This window comes from Portunus trituberculatus, chromosome 12 (genome assembly GCF_017591435.1).
Source record: "Portunus trituberculatus isolate SZX2019 chromosome 12, ASM1759143v1, whole genome shotgun sequence".
In the NCBI taxonomy this organism is placed as follows: Eukaryota; Metazoa; Arthropoda; class Malacostraca; order Decapoda; family Portunidae; genus Portunus; species Portunus trituberculatus.
The window spans coordinates 1,540,539-1,550,538 of NC_059266.1; the positions used below are offsets into that span (position 1 = coordinate 1,540,539).

The 10,000-nt window shown below is 40.7% G+C and overlaps 1 protein-coding gene across 2 annotated transcripts in view; it reads left to right on the forward strand.

Moving 5' to 3' along the window:
- The first annotated feature begins 340 nt into the window (after positions 1–340).
- LOC123502714 overlaps positions 341–10,000 on the forward strand; it is a 42,588-nt gene continuing 32,928 nt past the window's right edge. For both annotated transcript variants that reach the window (XM_045251936.1, XM_045251937.1), the window contains exon 1: positions 341–596. The gene's annotated coding sequence lies outside the window, so the exon portion shown is untranslated. The remainder of the gene's footprint in view (positions 597–10,000) is intronic.

Genomic DNA, 10,000 nt, shown 5'->3' on the forward strand with positions numbered 1-10,000 from the left:
GACGCGTATATTGTAGGTGAATGCTGGAGTTGTGAACAGAAATATTAGTTATGAGTAAAAGATTTCGTTTTCTCTCGTTTTCTCTATTGTGTTGCCAGATAAAGCATCACGTGTTATTCTATATTCTACAATACTGAAGATTAACTGAGTCATTAACTAGACATTTTACGCTTTAAATAAGTTAATAGAAAGAATGTATAAGGCTCTGGGGTATATTCAAGTTAGTATTTCGTTAGTTATAGGTCATGTAAATATTGTACGACAAGTTTTCCAGAGGTGAGGGCGGTCGGCAGCAAGACACCGCGAGGCCCAGCTGAGAGCCACTAGTTGTTATAGAGCATGCGAAGAGAGGGATTATATGTCCTGTTACAGCGCTGGTATGTGAGAGTGGCGTTATTACAGTGAATGGCAAGGAAATTAGTGCATCATTACTGTCCCTCGGGAAACAGATAGTGCATGGCTAGTGGTGGGAGGCGGAGTGGATTACCAGGCGCTGAGGGGAAAGCTTGTAAAGAAGTGCCTCGTCTGAAAAGGGATTTCGATGCAAGAGAAGAGAGGAAGAAAAGATAGACAGCACTTCCCTTCTTCACTTGACGGTAAGGAATGGACTATTGCAGTTTGTAGAATTGTAATAGTAGTAGTTTAGTAGTTAAGCGAATAATGTACCTGTTTTATCTTATATTAATAGATATTCCATGTTTGTCGTTAATTTGAAGCTAATTACAAGTGTGAATCTTAATAACCAATCACTGTGAAGGGAATTTGTCTCAATCTTACATGCTGACACAACAATCAACAAGCTTTAGAGACAATGAAACAACAAAATGAACATGATCAACACAAAAATAAAGGCAGGAAACGATCTTAGCAACACGAAACAGCACAACAGCTATAGTCTCTACTGTAAAATGGCTCCTGGATTTCAAACATATTATAGTTTATTGATAACGTCATTGATTTGATGTGAATAATACTTGGTTTCTGTTGATCCATACACTTATTACAAGGATAGCTCACGGTTTGCCTCAAGATCTGACAACCACGCATTCCCTGGGACACCATTCAGACTGAGACACACTGTATCACCAAAATGAAAAGAAAGTTCAAGACACCAAAGAACACAAAGAAAGTCACGAATTTAGTAGACCTACCATGACAGCCGCTTTATAAAACAACATCCATAAGGGCCTGGCAGGGTGGAGGGGAAGTGGATGGAAAATGGGTGGAGAATGAATGTGAGTGTAGGATAAGAGGTAATGCATATAAGGTGAAGGATAATGGGTAAAAGATGAGTGGTAAATGGGTGGAGGATGAAAGGAATAGGCATGAAGGCTGAGGAGTGGATAGGTGATGGGTGGAGCATGAGGGACAATGGGTGGAGGCCAAGGCAAGGTGGAGGATAGGTGGAGTTGTGGTTAATTTTTCCGTAAACCACATCCCGCTAACTTCTCATGATGGATTTTTTTTTTATTGCTATTTTGATCTCTCTCTCTCTCTCTCTCTCTCTCTCTCTCTCTCTCTCTCTCTCTCTCTCTCTCATGTATTTGTTTTTACTATTTATTTTTACCTCAACAACAACAACTACTACTACTACTACTACTACTACTACTACTACTACTACTACTACTACCACCACCACTACCATTAACATTATCATCATCATCCACGTCCACTCTCTCTCTCATCTTTGCCTCAATCTATCTGCTTCTCCTTTCCCTGTGCCCCGATCTCCGTGCATCGCTGCCCATCAGGGTCGCCACCACCACCACCACCATCTCTGCCTCATTGCCTGGACGCTGATGTTCCCTAGTACTGATACACTAATGCTGCCCCGTGCTGGAAATAATAACAACTATAACAAGAATATTAACATTACTGCTGCTACTACTACTACTACTACTACTACTACTACTACTACTACTACTACTACTACTACTACTAAGGAATAAAAGTAATGATGATAATGATAGTATTTTCTTGCGTTCTGAGGCATAAGTAGATAAACAGCGTAAGAATGATGATAGTCACACCGCCAGCAACAATAATAGTAATGAATGAGTGAATAGACGAAGGTAATACATGGAGATAGAAACAAAAAGATAGAAGAATAGTGAAGCTTATAATATATGTAGAAAAATACTAATCTGATGTATAGTAATAGTAATAGTAATAAAGAAAGTGGTCCTATATATTTTTTTTCTTTTGTAGATATTAGACACACTAATACATAACCACATGAAAATATATTACCATGTCCAACACTATTATTATCCTTGATCAGTGTTTATAATACTACAACTCATTACTGTGTCTTACTTCTTTCACTCGCTCTTTTACATATTTTCCTTCCCTTTTTCATTTATCATGGTAGTTATCCCTCTCTCTCTTTTCCTCTCCAGCTTCAATTATTCCATCCTTTCTTATTCATATACCCTTCCTTTACCTTCCATCTGCTATAATCTCCCTTATTCGCTTTTGTCACCATCATACCTTATCCTATTCATTCATATTCTACCCCAATTCTTGCCTAATACCACCATCACCAGTCACCACCAGGGAAACACGTGCCCCTTTCTCTTCCCTATTGCCTTCCATGTCAATCCCATTCTCTCCTGCTCCTCTCTCTCTCATCCTATTCCTGTCTCGTGCCATCCTCACTCTCATCGCAGGGTTGTGCCAAGCTAGTTCAGAATTTAAGCACCACCAAGTTTCTCCTTCTCTCGTGCCTGTCTGGGCAGGTAGAAAGTGTTGGGGGGACGAGGAGGAGGAGGAGGAGGAGCAGGAGCAAGAGGAAGAGCAGGTGTAGGGGTAGTGGTGGTACTGGAGGAGGAACACAAAGGAATATAAAAGAAGTACAAACAGTAGTAAGAGCATTCTGGTGTTATGGAAAAATAGGTGTGTGTGTTAGTGTGTTGTTGTTGTGAAAGGGATTAGAATATGCTGGTTGATAAATAGTTGATGAAAGAAAAAGGGGAAGTTTGGTTGTTGTGGTGGTGGTGGTTATGATGATGGTTGTGTATATTTGAAGTGTCTATGCATGAATATATATGTGTTTGTGTATAAATCTTTGACCTAAGCTTACTATACTTAACCATACGTACTTAAATTTATTGAATCCTTACCTGACCATACTTTTCCTTGCCTTATTTAACTCCCACCTTACTCTACCCTCAAATTCCTTAATCTTCCTTTACCTTGCCTGACTTAACTTCACATTCCTTATAGTCCTCCTGTCTCTTACCTAACCACCTTACTCTACCTTATCTTACCACGCTCTCTCTCTCTCTCTCTCTCTCTCTCTCTCTCTCTCTCTCTCTCTCTCTCTCTCTCTCTCTCTCTCTCATGTCCATGTTTAGTTAGATAGAAAGTTTTAGGTTAGTTTGCTAGTTTGCCAGTTAGTTAGAAAGTCAGTCAGTCAGTGAATCAGTTTGTGAGTAAGTCATTTAGTTAGAAAGTTAGTCATTGAGTCAGTCACCTATTTAGTTAGATTGTTAGAAAGCCAATCAGTCGGCTATTTGGTTAGAAAGTTAGTAAATCAGTTAGTTACTCAAAAAGACAGTTAGTCACAGTTTTTGTAGTTAATTATTTAGTTAGAGAGCTAGTCAGCCAGGCAGTTACTAAGGAAGATCATTAGTCAAGTCAGTTACTAAAAAACCTAGTTAGTCAGTTAGTCAGGAAGCTAGGCAGTCATTCAGTCAGACCGTCAACTCTTCATTTAGAAAGTTAGTTAATCAGTCAGTTATTTAGAAAGCCAGTTAGTCAGTCATTTAGTGAATTCGGTTTAGAAAGTCAAGCAATCATTCATTCAGTCAATCATTTATGTAGTTAGAAAGCTAATCAGTTTGTCACTTACTTGGAAACACTGGATTAAAACACAGATCGAACAATCCAGAGAGAGAGAGAGAGAGAGAGAGAGAGAGAGAGAGAGAGAGAGAGAGAAACACTAGACCCCAGTAGGTAGGTTGGTAGTAATATGAGACAGCAAGGTACGGATAATGCTGAGCCAACAGAGGGACGTGAGTGGTGAGGGTAACAGCGATAACCCGGACAACACTACAACACAACACAACACTCCTATAACTCTTCACTCTCTCTCAACACTACTACGAACACTACAACACTTCACTATCCCAACACTGCAACACTATACTCTACCACAACATTACAACACTTCACTCTTCCAACACTACTACGAACACTACAACACTTCACTATCTCAACACTGCAACACTATACACTACTACAACACTTCGCTCTCCCAACACTGCAACACTATTCACTACTACCAGCACTACAACACTGCATCCTCTCTAACAACACAAGTTTTTCATATTTTGGCTCCACATTTCTCGTTCACGTTACGCAGAGATGTGATTAATAAAAGAGAGAGAGAGAGAGAGAGAGATTAGTTTCAACACATGACACTTCATTTGCTGTTATTGTTGTTGTTGTTTTGCTGTTGTTGTTCCCTTTAAAGAGAGACCTTATTACGAGCTGTTACTGTTGTTGTTGTTCTGTTAAGTTGTTTGTCTGTTTGTTTACCTATTTACTCAGTTATTCTTTCTATTTATTGTTTATTTGTCAACTTGTTCAGTCTACTTATATTCATTTGATGGTTTAAATCTCATATATCAGTTAGATCTTGTTACGTATTATAGATTGAAGACATTGACGCGTTTCCATATTCGTTCTGCTTACTATTTGATTTTATACAGCTTCACAAATGTAAGTGGGGATTAAAATAGTGAAGACTCTGGACCATTAACCTTCTGACTTCCATAGACCCTTCCTAATGTCAATAAAATGGTCTGATCGTACACAAGTCTTCAGGTAAAAATGTGTCCCAGTATTGATTGAAGGTGTTCATGTGTTTATTTTAATTAGCTGCTCGTTTCTGCTTGCTTTGTTATTCTTATTTATTTATTCAACGTCTTTGTTATTGATTTGTTTATTCATTTACTTAACTATCAAACCCTTCTTTTTATTTCACGTGTAATCTTTCTTTGTGATGTTTTTTTGCTCAATTATTATTACAGTTTTTATGGCTCACCTTGTCTGGATGACCTGGTTTGATAATTAGCCATTTCACTGGATGATTGGCAGAGAGAGAGAGAGAGAGAGAGAGAGAGAGAATAACTAATCATTCCCACTTCACAAGTTTATTAAATCACTGAGGCATTTTTTTTTTTTTTTTTTTTTTTGTGTGTGTGTGTGTGTGTGTGTGTGTGTGTTAACCAATGTGTTGAACTGTGGCTATGGTTAAATTACTCAGAGAGAGAGAGAGAGAGAGAGAGAGAGAGAGAGAGAGAGAATGTCCTGGTAGTTTTCACCTTCCTTTTGCTCTCTCTCTCTCTCTCTCTCTCTCTCTCTCTCTCTCTCTCTCTCTCTCCGTCCCTTTTTCTGCAGCATCATTCCATCTCTCCCTCCCTCCTTTCTTCCTACGCTTACCTTATCTGTCCCTCTGTTAAATGCTTTATCATTCCTCCTCCTCCTCCTCCTCCTCCTCCTCCTCCTCCTCCTCCTCCTCCTCCTCCTCCTCTTTCCTGCGTTCCTTCCTTTCATAATTTTCTTATTATATCTATTGATTTGTCTCAGTTCAGTTTCTTTCCTTCCTTTCCTCCCTCCCTTTTTTACGCATTTTCTATTTTCTTCCTTTGCTTTCAGATATTTATTTCCTGTCTTTCTTCCTTATTTCCTTCTTTCCTTCTTCCTTTCGTCTTAATTCCTATTTTTCTTATTATCTTCGACGTATAATCACCTTTCACTTCCTCTTCTCATTTACATTCCTTCACTTTCTTATCTCCTCCTCCTCCTCCTCCTGCTCTATCTTGTGCCTCTTAAGCAGCCTCACTTTTCTCTCCTTCCCTGCCTCGTTTTCTCTCTTCTTCCCTTCCCTTTTCTTCCTCCTCTCCATAATTATTTATTCTCCGTGTTTCCTCTTTTCTCCCCTCCCACTGAGCCTCTTGTCCATCTGCTTCCTCCCTCCCTCTCATTTTCCTCGATTTTTTGCTTCCTTCTCTTCCTATCTATTCCCTCCCCTCCCCTTCTCTTCCCTTCCCTTCCCTTCCCTTGAGTATTCATCTCCTTATCCCCTCTCTCTCTCTCTCTCTCTCTCTCTCTCTCTCTCTCTCTCTCTCTCTCTCTCTCTCATGGTTCGAAACTTTTTTGTTGCCACCACGAAGTAAACTGCTCCTTCCAGAGAGAGAGAGAGAGAGAGCGCATTCCCTCTTCATATGCCTAAATGAGTTGGTTGGTTCAAGCTTAATTTTAGGCTTACAAGATGCCATTATAAAGAGGCCTATGGATGTTCTTTTAAACGTTTATTCTCTCTCTCTCTCTCTCTCTCTCTCTCTCTCTCTCTCTCTCTCTCTCTCTCTCTCTCTCCGTTTAGTCGTAGTATTCACGATCTTTTCTCTTCATCTTTTTTTTCTGTACTCTCTTATCCTCTTTCACCTTCTCTATGTAGTCCATTTCTGATATGTTATTTTTGAGAGGAAGCTGTGTGTGTGTGTGTGTGTGTGTGTGTGTGTGTGTGTGTGTGTGTGTGTACTGTAGGTTGTGGGTTCTGGCGTGGCAGCATCCAGTCAGCCAACCAGCCACAGCTAACCACTAGTGAGGGGCTGAGCTGCCAGACAGGGGCGGGGATGTGAAGAAACCTGGAGATGCCAAGCTGGTAAACCCGCCCTCACTCCCATCTCTGGTCATACCCACCAGAAACTCATTAAAAGTTTACATAAATGCATATATTTCAGCTTGAACCGCTGATGGAGTGTACCGAGACTTTCAGGAAATAGGGCATAATGTGAGAGGTCATGATAGGGGAAGTTGAAGAGTAGCAGAGGAGGTAGAAACAGGAATACCTAGTGAGTCGTACGCCAGGCAGCGCGGGGAGTCTCTCATGCCCCTTACATCGCATCTCCGCCTCTTCGTTCCTTCCCCAAAAACTTCCCGTTTACATGATGCGCTGGGCTGTTTCCCCGTGTCTAGCAATGGAAATGCCAGCAAGCTCCACACACTTTGTCCAAGGTCTCGTTAAGATATGGGCAGGGCAGAAGTCATTCTCGGCATACCATGAGACGCCCACTACTTGGATATACACACTGCGCGGGGGAAGAGGCTGGAAGGACGCACCCATTTTAGGAGTTGGAGTGGAGCTTGGCAGGGCTGACGTCGCGGGGGAATAGATACTGGTGACAATACGATCTTCATTTCGCTTAGACGGTTCACTACATTACATGCAAAGAAAGAGACTGTTGTGGTAGTCAGGCAGGATCAAATTAACCTGAAAGAAGAGTAGAGAAGAGCTTTTGAAGGTTCCCAAGTGTGTTACTCAGCTGTTTGTCCGTTTGAAAGTTAACAATAATAGAAATGAACACAAAACGGTATGTTTACGATAAGAAAGGAGAGTAAGATTTTAAGGGTTCGGTATAATCCCTCAGCCAAGAAGTTCGGTAGTTTTAATGGGGAATAGAAAGGATTAACGGAGATTTAAGGAAGCCTGCTGGATATAGAGCGACCCAAAGGGAATTATTTGTTTATTTACTTTTTTCATGTATACAGAACGATGAATGAAGAATTAGCACACGGAAGACATATAAGGAATTCAAGGCCTCTGGGGAAGGAAGGAATACAAACCTAATTTATTTCAGTAAGCTTTCATTAGGGAGAACATGCAAGTAATTCCAAGGACGGGACGTATTTTTAAGAGAAGAGGATAGTGATTAGGCAGACATTTCCGTTACAAAGGAGAGAAAAGGTTAATAGACCGAACAAGTTTAAATCTCTAGAGCCTAATGGAATGTGTCCCAGGGTGTTAAAGGAATGCAAGAAGGCCGTTGAGGATCCAGTGCCTAATATCTGTAGAAAAACCAGTCCGTAGTCTTAATGTGGAGACACAATTATAGCTCCCATTTAAAGAAAGAAATGAAACACACACACACACACACACACACACACACACACACACACACACACACACACACACACTGATGGTGACATACTTAATTTGCATTACGGTTATTGGGAAAGAAAAGAACAAAAGGGCAAGACATGATTTATAACTACCCGACGAGGCGCAGCTGCTCAGAGAGAGAGAGGGGGGGGGGCTTCCAAACACGTTCAGTCTCGACCTTTTATCAGCTATTAATCTCCAAGTCAACGAAGAAGGGAGATTAATTGTGTTTGTTCCCTGCAAAGACAAGGTCGCCGCCACTGCTTCCTTCCTTCTTTCCTTCCTTAGTTTTTATCAGTTTGTTTTACAGGAATGAGCCAAGTTCGTGATGCTCTGTCTGAATTAAGAGGAATGTTCTGTCTCATAGCCTTTGAATCTTGAATTGTATGGTAACTTTGCACACACACACACACACACACACACACACACACACACACACACAGAGACACACTGGTAATGCATTCCACTGGTCTATTGTTCTGTTTGGAAAGCTGTATTTCTACACACACTTATCTCCTGTTGTCTTGCTATGCTTCTTGCTGTCTCCTTCTGGTGTTGGGTTTGTATTGCTTGCACAATTCTACATCTAGACTCATTTTATTAAGCATTCATACGCCAGAAACATGTCTCCTCACATTGTCTTTCCTCCAACTTTGACTAATTTATCACACCTTTTCTCCAGCTCAATCAAATCTTTCTTTTAGTTCGGATGAGTAAATCTCGTCTTTTTTCTCCAGCTTTGGTATCTTTCCTCCGAATTGGCTAACTAACTTTTCACACCTTTTCTCTTGCTCAGTCAACTAAATCTCTCTTCCAGATTGAGGGACTAAAACTTTTCTATTTCCTTCAGCTTTGGTATCGTGACTCGACAATTTTTTCCCCTATTATATCTACAACTTCAGAGAATGCGTCCAAATCTTACTGTCCTACACTGTTCCTGCAATGTGTTTCATCGTTCATTCGCCTTTGTTGATTTTTTTTTTTTTTTCGCTGTGTCCTTTAAACGTTGAAGTAGTGAATGTATTGAATTGTTAAAGGGACGAAGGGGAGAGACAGGAAGGACAGGGCGGGAATAAATATAAAAATGGGCAACTTTGGGTGACGGTTGGAAGGGGGAGATGAGAGCAGCTGGACGTGTGTGTGTGTGTGAGTGAGGTAGCCTAGGTTACCCAGCCCCTCTCTCCCTCATCACCACCATCCAGCCCCTGCCTCGCATCCTCGCCCCGCCCAGGGACGAACCAACAAGCGAACGGTCGATTGATCACTCCAACGCTTCCTGATAACACACACACACACACACACGATAAAAGTAGTAGTAGTAGTAGTAGTAATGATATTACCACTGATAGAAGTAATATTTTCCTGCTCATAGTTAAACTACTACTACTACTGCTGCTGCTGCTGCTGCTGCTGCTGCTGCTACTGCTGCTACTATCGTATTATTAATTTTGTTTTGTTATTATTATTATTATTATTATTATTATTATCATTATCATTATTATTATTGTTATTATTGCTATCTTCATCACGATCATCATTATTGTTGTTCTTGTTCTTGTGCTTTTCTTCATCATCATATTTTCTTCTTAATATTATTATTATTATTATTATTATTAGTAGTAGTAGTAGTAGTAGTATCATTATTATCGCTATTATTGCTATCATCATTGCTACTATTACCACTACTACCATACTGCAGGTGTAATGCCTTGGTAATATGTTATACAAGTGAAGCCGCAGCAATTAGGGCAACACATAACAGTTCCCGTCCTGTCATGTGCTTCATTAATGTATTGGCTTAACGCCGCCTGCTGTCATTACCTCTCTATCCATCTGTGTGTGTGTGTGTGTGTGTGTGTGTGTGTTCGTGTCCGTTGTAGATTACCCGACCGTGACTACCAAACGTCCTTGCTCTCTCTCTCTCTCTCTCTCTCTCTCTCTCTCTCTCTCTCTCTCTCTCTCTCTCTCTCTCTCTCTCTCTCCATGCCTTCCTGCTTGCCTCCCTCCCTTCTTTCCCTTCCTTTTGCCTTTCTTTACCTCCCTCCCTCC